Source organism: Chelonoidis abingdonii, chromosome 8 (assembly GCF_003597395.2).
Source record: "Chelonoidis abingdonii isolate Lonesome George chromosome 8, CheloAbing_2.0, whole genome shotgun sequence".
NCBI classification, from domain to species: Eukaryota; Metazoa; Chordata; order Testudines; family Testudinidae; genus Chelonoidis; species Chelonoidis abingdonii.
The window spans coordinates 78,340,182-78,361,698 of NC_133776.1; the positions used below are offsets into that span (position 1 = coordinate 78,340,182).

General features: G+C 44.4%; 1 long non-coding RNA gene across 1 annotated transcript in view; it reads right to left on the reverse strand.

The window, feature by feature from the left end:
• The window catches only part of LOC142047244 (uncharacterized), a 66,901-nt gene that overhangs the window by 2,536 nt on the left and 42,848 nt on the right, over window positions 1-21,517 (reverse strand). The window contains exons 2-3 of the long non-coding RNA XR_012656436.1: window positions 7,835-7,959; window positions 609-682 (exon numbers count right to left, since the gene is read on the reverse strand). This is a non-coding gene — a long non-coding RNA (uncharacterized LOC142047244). The remainder of the gene's footprint in view (window positions 1-608; window positions 683-7,834; window positions 7,960-21,517) is intronic.

Genomic DNA, 21,517 nt, shown 5'->3' on the forward strand with positions numbered 1-21,517 from the left:
GGAGGATAGGTCCATCAATGGCTATTAGGATGGGCATGGATGGTGTCTCCAGACTATTTGCCAGAAGCTGGGAATGGGTGACAGGGGTGGATCACTTAATGATTACTTGTTCTGTTCATTCCCTCTGGGGCAGCTGGCATTGGCCACTGTCGAAAGACAGGATACTGGGCTAGGTGCACCTTTGGTCTGACCCAGTATGGCCACTCTTATGATGCTACATCCATCCCTGTTTCATTTGTTTTTAATCTATTGTGTTCTGTGGCCTCTCCCCTTGATTGAGAGGTGGAGCTTTCATTCTGGGTGGACCAAGGCCCCCCTCCCAGAATTCAAACAGGCCAGCACCTTTCCCTGTTCTCTGTTTCCCATCCACTTTCCTCATTTTAAACCTTTTATCTTCATTTCTCTTCCTGCTCTATCATTTGAGCCACATATTTATTTGATTTCTGAGCTCTGTGGCCCCTTCTTTTATTGAGTAGGGCAGAAGTTGTTATATCCTAGGTTAGCTTAGACCCACTCTCCTGAGATTCAAATAAGACAGCACCCTTCCCTACAACTGACAAACATCACATTAAAAAAAAAGTTCTGAGAAAAGTAATAACTGATTTTACCAACCGGTGTAAGGTTACTCTTTGTAACTCCTCCCATTGACCGCAGTTTGTAATGGGGACATGTTAGACACCATCTATGGCAATAATGGAAATCAGGCCACTCATTCACTTAAAAAAGGCCTTAAAGGGAGGGAATAATAAAATCCAATACATTTTATAAAACTTTAAATATTACCTAAGTTAGCTTTTCCATAGATCAGAACATCACTGCTTTAAGCTCCAGTGTTTCACAAATCAGTTAGAAATGAAAGCTTTAATCCCACCAGAAAGGAAGAGGGGATTCCTTATCTTCTAACACTACACAGCTCCTGTTTCTAGCCTCTAGAACTCAGAAGAGATCAAAAACTTCATCCTGTTTCTTGTCCAGCACTGAATATTAACCATTTTAGCCAATGCAATTTTGAGGGGGGAGGGAGTTCCACATCATGTGAAGAAAGAAGGAAACATTTCTACGGATTTGATTGATGTGTTCAAGCATCAATTGTCTGAAAGCTGATCAGAAGTTTGGAGTGCACCAGGTAGTGTGGGTGGAGTGTAGGGGAGATGAGCATAGGGTATAAATGCAGTTTTATCACATGACACTTCAATTTATCAGAGATACACATGTGGTGTAATCTCTATCTATATGTGTATACATGCACATGCAGATTAATGTAAATTCTTTACCATTACGATCACAGAGAAACAGCAAACCTAAAAGACAACCAGACTCAAATCTGCTTAACTTTGACAGACAGGATCAGGCCTATTCAGAGTACTAAAACCATCTGTTTTCAAGCATGCAGTTGCTGTCCCTTCAAATGCAATTTATTGCAACTCCTATAATAAATGCATTCTGGGATGTATAAATATCTTGGTAATATCAGAACATCATGCCATTAGCTTGAATGTTTAACATACCACTGCACAGACAGTGAAACGCTGGGAATGGTTGTTATTATAAAGGGTGTCGTTCACCCAGAGTAAAATTTCTAATCTCTTTAGATGGCATGTAAATTTAAATTTCAGAATGATCTCCAAATCTGAAAGATTGCCAGGTGCAAACTGCCTCTTGTCTTTTATGATTGTATAGCTAAATAAAGGGATGTTTGGTGCATCACACTCAGATGTGTACTTAAATGAAAAAAGTAAAGTATTGCACATATTGAGTGCATGACTTTCTGTCTCTGAATGTTGAGGGGGAGGAGGAAAGGAGAGAGAGCAAGAATGACTATGGTCCAGTGATTAGGCACCTATCTGGAAGGACTCATTCTTTCATTATTTATCCACAGTGAAACAGCTTCAACAGGAGAGATCAAGGGAGGCCCACTTCAAAATATCCCACAGTTCCCCAATGCACATCACTTACTCTTGAATTCTATATTAGATCTTGCCTTGACAGATAAAGATAAACTGATCACAGAACTATAAATTAATGTAATGTAAGTACAAATTATCATGAATTGATCACATTTATAATATGCAAACAGAATTGACTCCAGACCAGAGCTATCTATACTTTTGTGCTTTAAAGGGGCCAATTTCACAAAGCTGAAAACCGCTATGATACAAATCAGCTGAATGTAGTCAGAAAAATGTGAACGATAAATGTGAATAGTTTAAGAACACTTTACTAGATGCTCCAAAAGTCACAACTGAGGAAGGGTTGACTCTGACAGAGATTTGGGGGTCATGGTGGATAATCCGTTGAACTGAAGCTCCCAGTGCAACACTGTGACCAAAGGAGCCATGTGCAGTGGGGCCAGCACAAGATCTATGGAGCACTTAAAAAATTCTTTAAGCCCTTGAAATAGACAGCTTAAGGGTGCATGAGCCTTGTGTTCCCCCTCTGCACAAGGATGAATTGCACTGGGAAGGTCCTGGTCTCCTGTGCCCCCCTCCAGGGATCATGGTTCTGAGGGCAGAAGCTTGGGGCATTTTAGGTGGGGGGACCCTTTAGTATGGGACCTGGGTACAGAACCTCAACCTTTGTATAGATCAAACAATCCAATGAAAATTTGGCAAGGAGATTTTTGTGGAGTTTTACCAGTCCAGCTCCCCCAAACCTCTTCCCACAGCGATTTCCATGAGGGGAGAGAAAGGCAGAGCTAAATCAAGGCTTGCACGGTTCTTACATTTCATTGCCCTTGTAGTCATAGAAGCAAAGTAAGAATTGTTAGATTGTAAACTCTTGGGGCAGAGACTATCTTTTTGTTCTGTGTTTGTACAGCACCTGTCACAACAAGGCTCCTAGGTACTATGGTAATACAAATCATAGTAAGAGTTAAAGGGAAAGGGAGTGTATTGGTGCATTTTAGGAGTCACAACTGATCATTGAAAACTTGGAAATGGCGGACATCCCTCAAACTGTTGGTATGCGGTGCACAGGTCTCATAGCTCACATTCAATAAAGCTTTAACTAACAATCCCTTTGATTCATTTGGACCCTTATTTTATCTAATATCCACTAAAATAAAGAAAGGAAAAATAGAAGTGGATCACAACTGAATTACCTGATTCACTCAGTTACCAGTGAGTATCCCAGCAAATATCTTCCCAATGTCAGGGGTATACAAGAGGAGGAGGACACCATATTGCCTCTGGAGTGACATGTTAGCCTCCAGTCATCGTTGGCAGATGTCGTCTCTTTCCTAGAAGGATTAGTTTGAAGCAAAGTTGCCAAAAATATTCAGCTTACACTGGGGGTCTCAGCTTCACAGTGGCTGGAGGTAGGCCAAAATGGTTGACACAAGTTTGGTTCTCTCAACTATAAATCTTTATAGTTTAATTTATTATCTTGCCTCTAGGTGGTGTTCATGTCTGAGTATTCTTGTATAACTGCAGTGTAAGTTTAACTCAGTAGTCACATAGGACATTGTGAGTAAAAAATTCAATCATCAGGTGGTGTCAGATAACAATTAGCTGCCTTTCAGGTTGGAAAGAAGTCTCTCACTACTACTCCAGCACCAGTGCAACTCCAGGGGTAGTGGCAACAGAGTGGGAGAACTAGTGTAGACAGGGCATAGGTGTATTTACCACCATGTCTTCTAACCTATCTCTGAGCAACTTCAGATACAACAGTGGCAAACACACACCTATGTTCTACCTAAAGTAGCACTCGAACCAGTGTAGTTGCACTGGTGCTAGGACAACTATGGAGATTTCTCTACAGTCAGGGACATTGAGTGCTCCTCTGATGTGAAGCAAAATACAAACTCTGGGGCATAGGAAGGATGTCATTCTGAAGTGCCAGCACTTCTGTAGAACATTTCAAAGGCAGGCCACTGCATTCAACTGCTGCAGAGAAGCTGTGCCAGAAAACAGCACTGAAGGAGAAAATGGCCACACCACGTTCTGTGTATGCCTTGTCCTGTCTTGACTTGTTTTGCTTTGCCTTTGGATTTTAAGCCCTTTGTCAATAGAACCCGTGATCTGTCTGCACTAAACAGTCAACCTGTGGAACTCCTTGCCAGAGGATGTTGTGAAGGCCAAGACTATAACAGGGTTTGAAAAAGAACTAAATAAGTTCATGGAGGATAGGTCCAAAAATGGCCATTAGCCAGGATGGGCAGGGATGGTGTCCCTAGCCTCTGTTTGCCGGAAGCTGGGAATGGGCGATAGGGGATGGATCACTTGATTACCTGTTCTGTTCATTTCCTCTGGGGCACCTGGCATTGGCCATTGTCAGAAGACAGGATACTGGGCTAGATGGACCTTTGTTCTGACCCAGTATGGCCGTTCTTATGTTCTTAAACACTTACTGCCAGTATAATCAAAAGGTGCTACATGATGCCACATTTTCCATGATGTGTCCTCAACTCTGGAATTTGATTTCCTCCTTGATCCAACAGAGTCCAAGGCTGATGACTAGCAGGACCCCTACAAGCTTTATCTATTTTTAAGGTTTCCCAGAAAGGGGTGGACTAGGAGTTTGCAGGTTTTTTAAAGGCCTGGTCATATTTAAAAATCCAGAGAGAACACAGGGCGAGGAAAGTTCTGTTTGGTTTAATCTGTATGAGCTGTTCATATTTTAATGGACATCAGCTTTAAGGCAAAAGGACTTTTTAAAAATCCAACTACATACTGTTACACTTGAGGTTGGGGAATCACACATCCCCCGGAGGCTCCTGGGTGTGACAGCTAGCTTCCATTCAGCTTAAACAAGGAACAATTAAATACTCCTTTGTTGAAATAATGGAAAGCCACCATCCAAAGACCAGATTGCTGGCTAACCTGAGGAGTAGCTGGGCCATTTGGTCCACTGGGTTTCCCAAGAGTCTGATAAATGCAGGGGAAGGGGATTGATTTGATTACAGCTGTGTGTCTGTGTGGGAGAGAAGCAACAGAAACACCAGAGAAGCTGACGGGAAGGGGATTGATTTGATTACAACTGTGTCTCTATGTGGGTGAGAGGCAGTAGAAACACCAGAGAAGCTGACAGAGAAACGGCAGAAAGCCAAGGGCATAGCCAGAGTGAAATGCACTTGCAGCATGACTCTGAGAAAAGTTAAGAGAACTTTTGCGTAAAACACTGGTTGGAAAGATGCTTGGGAGTGTGAGAAAAAAAACCTGTCTCCTGCTGTTTGATTCCTTCTGTGTAGAGGGAAACAGAACTATCAGTTCATTCTTTGTAAATGAATAGGATTGTATCAAAGAATACCCGACTCCATCATCAATTTCTCCTCCTAATGGAAACAACCCACAAGGCCCTGAATTTTGGCTAACTATTCAGGTCAAAGTGGGTAACAATACTGTAGGTGAAATCCTGGCCCCATTCAAGTCAAAGAGAGTTTTGCTATTGACTTCAGTATGGTCAGGATTTCACTCTGTGTCTATGTATACTTAGAGTGCTGTATAAGTCAAAATGATTAATAAATCATAAATTAATATTCCAAATTACTTGAAAGACTATTAGCCTTACTAGGAATTCACTAAAACCATTAACTTAGCATAGAAACCCTATGTGCACTTTGTACTGTATGGAAGTTTTATTTACTGTATTTTATAATTCTGCCTGCAGTACCACAGTATTATTAGTGTCTCCCCAGGTTGATATTATCATTAAGGGACAGTAAAGCACTTCCATTATCATTTAATTTTTCGAGAGGTTTGTAATTCAGCTGCTGCAGTTTGCTACAACCTGAACTCTGAGTCCATAGTTGAGCGCCTCATCATTTAACAAAAATTCTATTAAAAAACACATAAGGAATGGGACTGGGTATCTCACAAAAATGGTATTGAACAGGAGCCTGGCATCAGCAAGTCACTTGGTTGAATCTGGCTTAGTTGGGTGGTATCTGAAAGTTGTTCCCATCTGATGGCTGTTCAGTGGCCTATGTAAAATGAGTTAATGGTCTCAGTCCAGGGATCTACATCGCAAAAACCAGTGCCACAACTTACACTAACTAAAACCCTTGGTAGCCTTAGTAGGGAGGTAAAAGAACAAATTGGCATGAAGACTAAAATACTCTCTCATCATGTAGAGGTGGGGTCCTCAAGGTCCAGGATGAGATACATCAGCTGGGTGGGACTGGGAAGTGGTAACAGGCAGGGAGTGGGGAAGCTTGCACTGCTGCTGCCAGGTATGCAGTAATTGCTACATGTGGATAAAAGAGGACTTTGGACTCCAGAGGTGTCAGTCATTCCGGCCTCTTCCAGGAGAGAGACATTAATTTTAAATTTTAAACAAGAAATTTCCCTCCCCAGCAGTATGATATATTTTACATAGTACATACTTTCCAGTTACATTATGGGATTTATTTGTGCTTTGATGCATGAAGAGTCACTCCTATGTAGTTCCACACTGAGATAAGGCTCTATATCAAACCCAGAAGAGCAAGGAAATTCCTAAATTAGGCTACACCACATCCTTAACTCTTCATTGAGCCTAGTATAACGTAATCCGTACCTCAGAGACTCCTACAGCACTTGGATGAGTGTAACATTACTCAGGTAACCTCTGCTTTGAAGTTTCCTTCTCTTGCTGGATTAAACCAAAAGTGAATTTCCTAGAGTAATTTATTATAGTTGACACCATAGCAGAACATATTTGTATCACCACAAAAGAACGCAGTTACTTTGGTTGAAACCTTGCCTCCACTGAAGTCAATGGAAAAACTCCCATTATTTCAAATAGGGCCTGGATTTCACCCTTTTGTTACATTCAATGGCATACCTGTGCTGGAAACAGCATATAGCATTCATATAGCCTATTCTTAGCTGACTGTAAGTAATGCTAAGGGTCTATTTTCATGTTATGCGAGTGTAGGATCATGTATGTACCATGTCTGCAGCATATCTTCTGCAATTTTCAGCTATCTAAAACTAATTTGGCTGAGCTGCCTCTCAGATTATAGTCTAACTGCATTTATATAGTCCAACTACAATGTAGCGTTCTTATATGTAAAGACAATTTTCATTTATAAACACAATGGGCAGATAGATTTCTTTGTTCTTTCATTCCCCCAGTCCTGATAATCAGTTGTAATTACTACAGTGGCAAGGCAGAAAACTTGATCCTGTAGATCTCTATAAAGACATCAGCATTTAAACTTTTGTAATGTCAAGCTCTTTAGTCAATATTTTATGGCCATGGAAGGATCACAGTAACTGATAATCATGTAACCATGGTAAAATTTATTTAGTCATTTGCATTTATTTACTGTGCCTCATTTATACTCTAGGTTTTATATAAAAGAGGCTTCTTTAATATATTAAGAAACTAGGGTGCCCAAACAAGGCTATAACACTAGATCTTAATAAAGGCCACCTACAACTTCCCAACTCCAAATAATATTACCCCAACCAAGCTCCCCAATTAATCACCCCCAGAAAAGGCCTGGGAAAGGTAACAACCTGAAGTTTACCAAATGTGTTGATGGAGAATAATGTTAAGGACAAGAATATCCAGTGCTCGTTGAAGTCAATAGAAACCCATTTGTCCATTTATTTCAGGCTCCAAGATATTATTTTAAAATATCTGCTATCTAATAAACATTTAACAGCTATACAGTGTAAGACTCCCAACTACGATTGCCTGTTTAAATGGTACAGATTCTGTTCTTTAAGAGGAACCATTTATCTGAGACTGGTGGAATTACACCCACTTCCCCCACCCACACCTGCTGTGATATTGACAAAAAACTTGGCAATGGCTAGGCAGCTGGTGTACTGTGACCTCGACTTACCTTGTTGACCTGTACTGACACATGATGTTCTTATGCTTCCCATCTGCTGGTTGCACCTACCTTTTGTCTCTGTTCTTATACTTGGATTGCAACCGTATCGGGGCAGGGACCATCTCATTGTTCTGTCTTTGTACAGCATCTAGCACAGTGGAGTCCTGGTCTATGGCTGGGGCCCCTAAGCAATTCTGTAATAAAAGTAATAATCAGGCACAACCACCGAAAAACTGCCAGTAAGAAAATCTAAAATAATTCATATGCTGCAGGAGGCAAGGGGTACTAGCTTTCTGGGTCTTACATCACTGGGTTTACTTTTAACATTACTCTCTATTCACTTCTTTTCACCTCACCATTTTCATTAATAGGAATTTTGTATCCCCCACATTGCTCATCAAAATACCACAAAAAAGGGCTATATTTAATGGTTCAGTATAAATATGTAAGGTACAGCAGCATCTACTAACTTGAGCCAGGGTTTTATTTGTCTCTTGATCAGATTCTCTCCACTGAATCAGCCTTTCTGGTGCCATAGCATGGACTGTGAGTGGGGTCACTTTCCTTTCCTCATTCTATATAGTCACATGGTACGCATAGGATTTTCTCTGCAATACTTATTTGTGTTTCATGGTCATACTTTATCACAGATGACTTCCTCTCTCTTTTAAATGAAGTTCAGAAGGTTGGAAATAACAGAAAAATCCTCAGACAGCTGCGGAGTGTGTTTTCTTTACAGTCCATTTGTTCTGTTGCAAGATTCAAGCAGTGTCTTTTGTATAACATAAAGCCTCTTGTTTGGCAGCTAGAAGTAGCATGACTTTTTGGGCACCTTGTACAGTATGTATTTTTGGCCATGAACTAGTTTTATGCTACACTCATAAGATATATCTATTGGGTATGCAGTTTCGGTGTTAGTTCTTAAAAAAAAAAAAAAAAAAAAAAAAAAATGCCCCTTGATTGGCCTGAATGAGGACTTGTTCCTTTAAATGAGTGATATGAAATGGATAAACACTTACTTCAGTTTCTGTGAATAGTACTGTGGTTTACATCTTCAAAGTATCGTATAAGCATAAGTAATGAATACTCCTAAGAGCCTAGGAAAGCACCCACTCCCTGCCTGCTGTGGCATGGAACAGTCATGGCTTCACTTCTGTTTCCCTCTGAGTCCCAACAATAGTCCTACCATCCCACAAGGAAGCCCTCTCTAGTAGCAGCCTCTAGTACAAACAGCATAAAACAAAAGCATCTTCCACCTCTCTTGAGGTGCCCTTCCACTCCACTCACTTGTAGAGCACCGACCCTCTAGTTTCTTCCTGAAAGCCCATCTCTTACCCAAACCACTAACCTGCAGGGCTACTTTCCCAGAGCTTTTCCAGTCCTTTATGGAAGTTACTCAACTCTTCCTCAGCTGTGCCTGATAATTGAATTGAGCCATCTGATCCTCAGACAATCAGGATCAGCTACGGACTGGTTAGCTGATCATGGCAAGTCAGGCTGAGCTTAACTTGCCTCAAAGATAGGGTGACCAGATATCAAGTGTGAAAAATCAGGACAGGAGGAGGAGGTGGTGGGGTGTAATAGGACCCTATACAAGAAAAAGCCCCAAATATCGAGACTATCCCTATAAAAATCAGGACATCTGGTTACCCTACTCAAAGGGCCAGTCAGCCCGTGACAGACTCATTTCAGCTATGTGAGGATAATTATTATTATCCTCAATTTACAGATGGAGAATATGAGACAGAGTGGGATTTTCTAAATCACCTAACTGTCTTAGAAGCACAACACCCATTGATGTTCCCTATACAAGTTGAAATGGGCCATGTGCTCCTAAGTCACTTAGGCACTTTTGAAAAATTCCATTCTAAATGACTTGCCCAGTGCAGGGAATCACTAGCAGAACTGGGATGAAAACTGAGACAGTCCTGTTTGCACCACCACACTCATTCCTCTAAACCATACACTCTGCTTCTTTTATAGGCTGATGATGATAACATGGTCTCTGTTACCCACACCTTTGTCACTTCTCAGATAGATTACAGCAATGTAATACACCTGGGCATGAAGCTTTCAACAGTTAGGAAACTCCAACTAGTACAGAATACTGCAGCACATCTCCTCAGCAACACAGGCTCCTATGAACACATCACTCCTGTCCTCTCCTCTCCACATGGACTTCCCACAGAATTTTGAATCAAGATCAAGGTCCCAGGTATGGCTCCACAAAGGTACTGATGCACCTAAGACTCACATTGTTTTAAGGTGTCACTGTGATCCACAAAACTGCTGTTTGGCTGCTGCCTATCCCCATAGGTGCCTAAACTTGCTCAGTGCCTACATTTTCGCAGTACTAGTTACCAAGGTGCCTAAGTTCCTGCCTCTGAGCATAAGCACTGCTGCCTCCCTCTAGGTACCTATTGCCTGCCTAAGCCCCAAGGAGCAATCCATGAACCATGGAAAGGGAGATGTTCACTCCCTGTCTCCTGTGTAGGGCCCAATCTAGTAGGGATTCTTAGAGGACACCTAACTCCACACAAAAGAAGAGAGGTCCTTCCTTACAGCTGAGTGATTAGTGCACTCACCTGGGATGCAAAAAACCACAAGTTCAAGTCCCCTTTCTGCCTGATGAGGTGTCCAGCCACCCCAACATTTTATGCACTATTTCCTTTTCTGTTATCTTGTTCTCCTTAAGGTTTTTATCCCTATCTACAGTTACCCTAACCCCACTCAGTATTGCTCTTCCCCTCATTGTCTATGAACGACATTGTTCCAGTACAAGAACACCCACAGTAAGTGGCTGTGCAGAGACAAACCACCTCTTCATGGAAGTATTGTGCCTCAGTGAAAATTATGAATATATAGCAACATATACACGTTTTTTTTTTTAAATCTCCCTCCCCCACCCAGACTCTCCCAAAACAAGGGACTCCACTGCACATGCTTCCACTGCACATGGATGTGACTGATATATAGTCAAGTTGCTCAATGTGAAACTGGAAGGCACTCGCATACTATGGTGAGGAGCACAGTATAAGAACCTATACAGAACAAGATAGAATAGAACAGTCTGGGATAGCTCTGTATTAATGGCTAAATAACTTTACTGGTCATCAGCCTGGCTTCAAATTAATTGCTGGGGCAAACCTGCAGAGATTCACTCTAACTGCTAGACCTCTCAGGGTTGATTTTTAAAGGAACCTCAACCTAACCTCCAGTTTTGTGTCTGCAGTTAACTGTGGATACAAACCCAAGAATGAAGGAATCCAGCTCAGGGCCGGTGGAAGGATGTTTCACACCCTAGGTGAAACTTCCACCTTTCACCCTCCCCCATCCCCAAACCCCCGCCCTGAGGCCCCTGGGCGGCAGCTCCCCACCTCCACCCTGAGGCGCCGCCCCCCACGGCAGCTCCTCCCTTCCACCCTTATGAATCCCCCCGTGGCAGCTCCCCACCCTCACCCTCCACCCTGAAGCACCCCCCCTGCTCCAGCTCACCCCTGCTCTGCCTCCACTCCGAGAATGCCGTTGCCACTTCACTTCTCCCACCTCCCAGCCTTGTGGCGCCAATCAGCTTAGGTACTGCAAGCCTGGGAGGCGGGAGAAGTGAAACAGCCACATCATGCTTGGGGAGGAGGTGGGGCAGGGGTGACCTGGGGCGGGGAGTTCCTCTGTGTGCCGCCGCCCTCCCCCCCTTACTTGCTGTAGGCAGCCTTCCCCGTGCTTTCCTGCCCCAGCTCCCTCCACCTAAATGCCGGTGGTGACCGGGGCAGCTGAAGATCCGGCCACCACGGTCGCTGCCGAAGAAAATGCCACCCCTCAAATCCTAGCGCCGTAGGCAACCATCTAGGTTGCCTAAATGGTTGCACTGGCCCTGATCCAGCTACTTGATTTGTACATGCAGGTCAGGTAGCCAGATGTCTAAATAACAGCATTTACACTTGTAATTACAGGAGGCTGGAAACTCAGTTTTACATGACATCAGGTCCTTCTTGATGTAAAACATGGCTGGAAATGGAGGTACTGTCCTGAAATACCAGGAGAAAAGCTACCTCTAACTCAACCCAGAAAGTATTGGAAATTTTGGTGTTCTGGTAGTTAGAAAAATATATTTTTTCATAAAGATAATTTGGCCTGTATTCAGTCCCTAGCTTCATTTATGTTGGATGGATCATATCGTACTGGCCTTTGTCAAGCAGCTAAGCCCAGCGCATTTGACCCTTTGTGGAATTTTGAAAATACTCTATAATACCTGGGATACTTAGAAGTAACCATTTAATAAGGATTTTGTGACCCACATCAATGTCTAAAAGCTGTCTGTCGTTATTATTTATTTAGGGAACCACAAGGCTGCTGATGAAGTCAATAAAAATTGTCTACGGCTTGTCTATGCAAACATTTAGTTCATAGCATGCTGGGATGTGAATCTACCTCGCACAAGCCTGCCACTGACTGTCTGTGTGTACCTTGCTGACATGCATTAGCAGTTGGTTAATGGGTGCCAGCAGGGTGCACATGGACAATTAGTCCATGGCAGGCTAATGTGAGGTAAATTTACACCCCAACTTGCAGTGATGAAATGTTTGCATAGGCAAACCCTAAGAATCTGAATGAATTCCTACTGAAGCCAATGGGAGTCTTTCCATTGATTTTAATGAAGTTAGATCAGGGATTTAATTACAATTTAGATGATAAATCAAGATGAATCTCAAAATTTATTTGATATGTTTTAAAAAAAATCAAATAAACATTACACTACCGATAGCAATTGCTCCATATACGTTTTACAATGTATGGAATAAATTATACACATTTTAAAAATTATCTAAATAAATGTTTAAACAGACGGAAGTACAATTTACCTTACAGCTACTACAGGAGAGCAAATGAATAACGTTTGTTTTACCAACTCCATGATTAATGTACATATTTGCGAGACTAGCCAGTTACAATCTACAGTGTCAATAGGCCTCATTTTGAACTGTTCTGGTCTTAGATCACTGTTTCATATTAAGAAGGAACTGATGATACATATTTGAATATCCTTGTCCAATGGTACAAAACTTTAATATAGTTTAAATGAATAATAATACTCATCACTTAGATAGTGCTTTTCATCCATAAAGTTCAGTGCTTTACAAAGTGTTAGGTCTCCTCTACGTGGCAATTTAGTGCATGGCAAGCTGGGGTATAAAAATCTACAGTGCACTAACCCCCTGCACGCTAAGTGACATATGGACTCTGCTGCTGCACACTGGGTCCATCGTGCACTTTGATCTACTGCTATGGAACTTTGTGTGTGCCAGGTTAGTGTTATAGATTTACAACCCAGCTTGCCACGCACTAAATTCCCATATAGTCATGCCATTAGTCTCCCTGTTTTTTTACAGATGTAGAAAATAAGGCTCCTGTATTTTGGATCACAGGACCATAAAACTTTGGGAAAGCTTGAGTTCAGATCCAAACCCTACAACTGCCCACTTTCTCTAGAACTGATCAAATCAAAATCTTCATCCAAATACTTCTGTACTTTGGAAAGGTGCATAGCTGGATCTGATCTTTGTTATTTGGACTAAGTTCTGATTTGTAAGGGAAATGTAGATTTTCAGGTGACCAAGAAGTTACTGTAGCAAGGTTCATTTGCAGGTAGTGAGCCCAATGGTATTCAGTGCACAGAGGTTCAGCGCATGGTAGCAAGTGTAATAATATAATTTTGAAAGTCCATTTTTCACAGCAAATCCCTAGTTCCTTTTGATTTAAGATCTATTAACTGATGTTAAGCACCAATTTTCCTGCACATAGTTAGCAGGAGACTGTAAGTGAGTAAGTATAATGTTTGGCCAGGGGCAGTGGTGGATTAGCCACTGGGCTGACAGGGCAATTGGGGGCCATGGAAAAATGGGCAGCCCTGTGCCCTGCTCCCTGGCACTAGCACCAGGCAGGCAGAGCAGGGCAAGCCCCTGTGCCCCGACCCCATTTCCCTAGCAGGAGCAGGGACGGATGGGGAGGTGGGTACTGCAAGTGGAAGAGGTGGTGAGGGGCCCCCACTTGTCCTTGCCCAGGGCCCCACTGTAGCCTGATTTGGGGTGTGTTAATAGTGTTGATTTAATTTATCCACTTAATTTAATTGTAATTAATTTTAATATATTAATAATTATTATTATGGTATTCATTAGTATGGGTTTAGGTTCATCAGTTTGTTTGATCAGAAGATAAAGTTCGTCCTGAATCAGGCTTCACGGAGTTTATAAAAGGACCTTCAGGGGTATGATAGGAAGCTCACACTAAGACCTTTTATTAAAATCAGTGAAATAGTAAGCAAATGGTAAAAAAACAGTTAGAATTACAGAGTTACAATGTTCAGAGTAGCAGCCGTGTTAGTCTGTATCCGCAAAAAGAACAGGAGTACTTGTGGCACCTTAGAGACTAACAAATTTATTTCAGCATGAGCTTTCGTGGGTTACAGCTCACTTCTTCGAATGCACAGAGTGGAACACACAGAAGATATTTATACATATAGAGAACATGAAAAGGTGGAAGTAGCTATACCCATACCAACTGTAAGAGTCCAATCAATAGTGGGTACTTCCACCTTTTCATGTTCTCTGTATGCACAAATATCTTCTGTCTGTGTCTTCTACTCTATGCATCCGAAGAAGTGAGCTGTAGCCCACGAAAGCCTATGCTTAAATAAATTTGTTAGTCTCTAAGGTGCCACAAGTACTCCTGTTCTTTTTTTAGAATTACAATTGTATTACTGTTATTCAAGAGATACATATGATAATACAATATTATGTGCTGCAAACTTTGGTTAATACTCAGACTCTTTTTTAATAACCTGGTGTTGGAAGATACGGGATCACGCCTCTGGCAGTTCCGACTTCACACCTCTAGCAAAGGAAGCTAATGCAGAGGTGTTGAAGCTGTTTACTCTATAACTAAACTCACTAAACCTTAAACTGAAATAAAGTGTAGGGAAACCAAGCTTAGCCTAGTCCCCTTAAAACTTAAAGTTTGAAAAGAAACAAAGTACGGCCTATTAATAGTTAATAGCCATTGTAGATGGGTAGCATCGATACATTGTTGAAGATGGAGACAGTGAAGAGTAGATAGATGGACAGATTGCCTCTCAAATAGCAAGATGAATCGCCATTTTATAGGGCATTGGTCAGAAATCCTTCCTCTTATGCCCAAATTTCATCCTTCCCCCACAGAAGTGTTAGGGTACATTTACCCCATAGGCTAGTATGTATGTGCGTATGGATGACAGATATGTACGCACTTGTGGTATACTTGTTAAGTCTGTGGGTACAACGTTGAAAAATCCCCTTTGCCATCCTTCATTGTCTATTGGTTTAGATAAAGGTCTCTAGACATCTGCATAGGTGTTTTATCTATTTGGTTAACAAATATACGTCATCTTTACTTTCCTAGGAAAAGGGTCCCAAAATATGCTAACTTTGCCTTAGCTTAACATACAGGGTTTTGGCCTGTAGGTCTCTTGCATTACAGCCAAACTTATTTTTAATATAAATCTATAAACCTATTACATCAAATACTCAAATTTCTAAGAAAAGATATATCTATGCAAGCAAGCAGATTAAACTTTAGGGCTACACCACAAAACGGTAATTCGCCTCTGGCAGGGGGGCACAAAGAGCAAGTAGTGAAAGCAACTGTTTATCTGTGAGAATGTGACAGCAAGATTAGGATCACAGCAGAGCAGGCTTTGACTGCAACATATTCTACAAGAATTGCTTACCTTTATGCACAGGAGTTGTACCACCATTAGAATTACTTACATGCACACAATATCCAGGCATGTTAGGTGCCCTGCCCTCATCTGGGTACCCTGCTGCATCCAGCTTTCATTTGTGCTCCTCACATTAACATTAGAACTTCACCTACAGAGATCATATGTCTTACTGGCAGAGATCTTGGGCCAATAACTAGTCTCACTTTACTCTTTCGCTAATTAACCACCACCCTCTCTCAAGTTTGTAATCTGTGAGCAGTGTCCAGTGATTTTTTTAATAAAATGTCTCTCTCTCCAACTCCCTCCATCGCCTGCCCTGTTCAATCTGGTTTCTGGGAGGAGTCTTGCCTGGGTTCTGTCAGTGATCACAGAGCTTTCTGGTTTACTGATTTCTTCCCTGGCTTCTTCCAGTATTTTTCCTCCTTCTTATGGGAAAATGTTTATTTAGTCATCTGTTCTCCATTAGCCTTTGTGGCCTCTGAGGCATAACACTCAGTTAATTATTTCAGTAATCTCTAATGTTCCTGTTAATGTATTACCCAAGCCAAGTTTTGGAGGCCTGTCTTTCCTGGGCTGGGCCTCATTGATTTTGTGCTTTAAATAGTTTTTGTAGTTCATCTCATCTTGTGCAATGTTTCCTTTATTGTCTTTATTCCAATCCCAATCTATAATGACCCTAATCCCACTCAGTATTTGGGTTTCTGTTACTTTTGGTGAACTACATTATCCCAGTTGGAGAAAACTCACAGTAAGTGGCAGTGCAAAGAAACTAGCTCAGCACAGAAGTATTGTGGCTCAGTGAGACACACTAGAGAGGTGGACTAATACCAGTTCTGATGCTCAGGACAGTGCAAGGATGGCCATTGTACTTGACCTTTGCCTCTGTGTACGAGGGAGAAGACAGACTCTTTACCCAACCACCATTTGAACTCTTATAAATATTTTCCTTTGGGCCCCTGCACCCCAGCCTATATTATAATTTTCACTAATACTCTTTCCTATCAGTTCCCCATCTGCTTATAGAAGGGGGCTGTTTCCAAATATTTCACTGGTGCTGTACAATTGCCTGAATGCTTGTCCCTTCTTCTTACAGACTGATTTACATTAGGGTTGACTGAAAAATTTCCATCATAATTTGGTTTTTGACAGAAAATTGTTTTTTTCATTTAAAAACTTTATTTTATTATTATTATTATGCAGGAAGTGTCCGCATTCCTCAAAGAAATTCAGTTTGTTCAGTTGAAAATTTCCAGAGAAAGAACCCCCCGCTATTTTGTGCCCAGCTCTAATTTACGTTCTCTGAGCCAGTACTCTGGCGAGCCTACTGTTTAGATGTAGGGAACCCCACCTGTTTGAAATTGATCTATTTCATAAAGAATTTAAGTGCCACAGGAACTGAAAAATCTTCTACTTGCATCATTTTTTAGTCACATATCCAAGTTCCTACTCCGCTGTTGTGATTCTTGGCCATGAGGATTTATAGTGCTGATATTACTCTTAAAGTTCTAGTCCCATCCTATTGCCCTCAGTAGATGGAAGTGAGCAGAGAATTTCTAATTTATTTCCAAATTCAACAAGCCTACAGCAGTTTGCATGATCCCTCTCAGTCTAATGAGAAAAAAGTACACTGCAGAGTATCCTTCTTTGTTAAATTAGAGACCAGGCTAATAATGCAAACTTCTATTTTCTCACTCTGGTGATGGATGCCCATGGAGTGGTGCAACTTTTGAGGGACATGCTAGTGCAAAAGACTAAATAAGATAACAGGACATTTATAGTTTATATACATAAGCCTCAGAACTTCAGATATTTTTGCAAGATAAAACCTCCTTATGACAAATGTCAACAGCAACATTCAAAAAAGGACATGTGTAAAGGTAACCCACCTCAGTACAGAATCAGATATTGGTTTTGAGTGGGATAGTGAAGTTCCTCTGGAGGGTGACAGTATCTCAAACAATTAGGAAGATTGTATTTGCCAGTTGTGACAAAGTTCCTCCTCTGTCTTGGTGGGTCCTGCACTTATTGGCAGATTTGCTCACCTCAGTGATCTTCCCCACAGTCTGGGTCAACTCCTCCTGTGTCTGATCAGGAGTTGGGAGGTTTGAGGGGAATGTGGGCCCACTCTCTACTCCGGGTTCCAGCCCAGAGCCCTGTGGATCGCAGCTGTCTATAGTGCCTCTTGTAACAGCTGCATCACAGCTACAACTCCCTGGGCTACTTCCCCATGGCCTCCTCCAAACACCTTCTTTATCCTCACCACAGGACCTTCCTCCTGGTGTTTGATAACACTTGTACTCCTTAGTCCTCCAGCAGCACTCCCACTCCCTCTCAGCTCCTTGTACCTCTTGCTCCCAGCGCCTCTCACACACTTCCTCTCCTCTGCACACCCCTACCCCCATCTGACTGGAGTGAGCTCCTTTTTAAACCCAGGTGCCTTGATTAGCCTTGTCATAAACAGATAGTAGAAGTTAATAGCACAGAAGTACTTTATATCTCTTTGACTATAAAGGGTTAACAAGTTCAGTAGGCCTGGCTGTCACCTGACCAGAGGACCAATCAGGGGACAGGATACTTTCAAATCTTGAGGGAGGGAAGTTTTGTATGTGCCGTTAGTTTTTGGTGGTTGTTCACCCTGGGGGCTCAGACGTGCAACCAGGTTTCTCTCCAATCTCTCCGATACAGGCTCTTATAAATTCAGATTAGTGAGCACTAGGTAGATAAGGCGAGTTAGGCTTATGTTTGCTTTCTTTATTTGCAAATGTGTATTTGGCTGGAAGGAGTTCAAATTTGTATTTTGCTGAAAGGATTTTAATTTGTACTTGTATACGTAGGCTGGGAGGGTATTCCCAGTGTCTATAGCTGACAGACCCTGTACCTATTCCATTTTAAATTTACAAAGATAATTTTAACTGTTTTCTCTCTATTAATTAAAAAGTTTTCTTGTTTAAGAGCCTGATTGTTTTTTTATTTCGGTGTGAGACCCCTCAGGAGAACGCTGGTCTGGCAACACCAAGGATTGTGGGGAGAAAGGGAGGGAAGAGGGGGAGAGAGGCTAAATCTCTCTGTGTTAAAGAATTACTGTGTCTTCTCCAGGAAAGAGTCCTGAGGGGAAAGAGAAGGATGGAGGAGGTTGAATTGTCCCTCCGTTTTAAAGAGTTCCAAGGAGTTGAAACTCACAGCGAAGCCTTCCAGGGTAACCCAGGGAGGGGAACCCTGGAGAGGCAACGGTGAGGGAAAAGTTTACTTTTCCTGGATTAGGAATCCCCAGAGGGTCTGGGTCCTGGAGGGTCCCCCAGGCAAGGTTTTGGGGGAACCAGAGTGTACCAGGCACTGGAATTCCTGGTTGGTGGCAGTGCTACAGGTTCTAAGCTGGCAATTAAGCTTAGAGGAATTCATGCTGGTACCCCATCTCTTGGACGCTAAGGTTCAGAGTGGGGAATTATACCATGACAAGCCTGCCTTGATTGGCTGCAGGTGATCTAATCAGCCTGTCTGCCTTAATTGGTTCTAGCAGATTCCTGATTACTCTAGTGCAACCCCTGCTCTGGTCACTCAGGGAACAGAAACCTGCTTCTCCTATGGCCAGTAGTGGATCTCCCTTCTATTTCTCTGCTGTAGAGGGAAGGAGGGAGAGGGCGGCTGCTGCTGTTCTTGCTGAGCACTGGGCCCTCGCTGCTGCTGCTGCTCTTCCTGCTGCTCCCTTGGCTGGGCTGGACACCACCACTTCCATCCCTGCCTCCCCCCTTCTCTGCTACCCTCTAGTTGGCTGGCTGCTGATCCCCTCATCCCCAACTGTTGCTGTTGCTCCACCTACAGCCCTGAGGGCGGGGGAGGAAGTCTGCTGGTTTGTTTCCCAGAGAAGAAGGCAAGAGAGGGGCCCTAGCTCTTGTTGCTGAGGTCACCATCTGAGCGGGGTCCCCCCTGCCTGGACACCAGACCACCACCTCCTGGAGCTTCCGGAACTACTGTGGCTGTTGCTGGGGAGCTGTTGGAGCCCCGAGGAGGAGGAGGAGGAGAAGAGGACCACCTGCTGCTGGAAGACCACGTGAGGACTGCTGTGGAGCGGGCTTTACTGGACTGAGTCTTTTTTGAACTGTGCTCTTGTGGTGGGGGTTTGGACTGTGTTTGTTGGGACACTAGGGGTGTGGCGTGGAGCCTGCCCCTGGTCCATCCGTGTCCCCCTTTGCCCCCACCACCATTGTTGCCCCCTCCACCACCCCCGCTGGCTGTTTTCCTTCTGCTTCGGCCTCCTGCGTCTGGGACTGAGCTGCTTGTCTGGCTCACCACGCCCGCTTCCATCATTTCGGCCTGCAGCAGCAGCAGCCAAGCATTGACTTTTTGGCACAAGTGCCCGTGGGCGCACCACTTCCCCCCGCCCCCTGGACTGATGCCCTTTCCTTTGCCACATTTGTCCACCCCACCTGTTTCCCTCTGCGGCCCTGATAATCCTGCCCCAGCTCTGCAGCTAGCCCATGGTCCCTCCATCCCATTCCCAGCTTGCCCGTCACCCCTCCCACCCTGTGATCTCCCAGCCCTGTTTGGTCCCTTCCCTCATGCGCCCATGCCTCCTCCCATGTGCTTGTGCCCTTCCCCCATTTGAGTTTGCCCTTGTTCACTGCACTCCCCTATGCCGTTGGCCCCCCATATCCTCTAGTGCAACTGGAGGAGCCAGAATCCTCTCTGAATCGGTGACCTGACACCCTCCCGCCCCTAGGTCCTTGGTTGCTTCCCAGGCCCCTTTAGCCTTCCCTTTTTGGCACCCTCCTCCCTTGCCTGCAGCCTAGTGGGGAGGGGTGGTCGCCTGCTCTCCTTCCCCTCCCCTCGCTGTTTGTCCCCCTCCCTGCTCTCATTATGGCAGGGGATGCAGCGGGGGAGACCCCTCATGATGCTCCCACCGCCCCTCCTCCACCTACCCCTGTGTCCCTTCCCCAGGCCTCTACCTTGACCGCCGCTGCCAGTCCACCTGCTACCGCCCTCGCTGAGGCACCAGCGGTGGCGAGTACCGGAGAGACCTCCATTGCTGTCATGTCCCTCGCTCCTTCCTATTCAGGGGGAGCCCCCCCCAGCCGGTGGGAAAGGTTGGAGTGGGAAAAAGGGTAAGGGCCCTGCTAAAATGGCCAGGTCCTCCATGGTAGAGACTGCCGCCGCTGCCACAGCTCTGCTACTGGCCGTGGCACCCCTCCCCGCTGCTCCCTCCACCAGCTCTGTGGGTGTCCCTCCCCCGGCCCCCAAGGCATACGCCCAGGTGGCAGCGGCCCCCCTGCCTGCTGCTGCTCCTTCGACCGCTGCTTCCGCTACCATCTATAGCGTCCAGGGCCCCTTCCCCACCTTGACCAGGAAGCACAGTGTCCGTTGCCTCCTGGTGCCTGCCTCGCCCCATGTGCAGGGCCGGCTTTAGGCCGATTCGGCCGATTCTGGGGAATCGGGTCCCGCGCCTAAGAGGGCCCCGTGCCTTAGGCACCTTTTTAATCTTTTTTTTTTTTAACTTACCCCGGTCCCCGGCTGTGGTCTGCTTCATGGTCCCGCTCCTTTGAGTGAAGCGCCAGCGGGAGAGCAGCGTGGCCCCACTCTCCCAGCTAGAGCTCCAGCGGAGGCGGCGGGGCTTGTCGCGCTCCGGCCGGGGCTCCAGCCGGGAGAGCGGGGGCGGACGGGCTTTGCTTGCGCATCGACGGGAATGCTGCAAGCCCGGCATATGCGGCTCCGGCCAAGATCACGGCAAGCCCCGCTTCCCCTGGAGCTCTGGCCCTTTAGATAGCCCCCGAGCCCTGGGCAGTGAGGGCTCGGGTGGGGGGAGCTATTAAAGGGCCCGGGCTCCAGCCTGCCCTCCCTCCACCCTGGTCCTTCAAATAGCCGCCGGAGCCCCGCCTCCCCATGCATTCCCCACTCCCCGCGGCTATTTAAAAGGTCCCTGAGGTAGAAGGGGTTTGGGGACTACTTAAAGGACTGGGGTTCCAGCTGCCATCTGCTGCACCCCGTGACCTCCACACCAGTCCCGG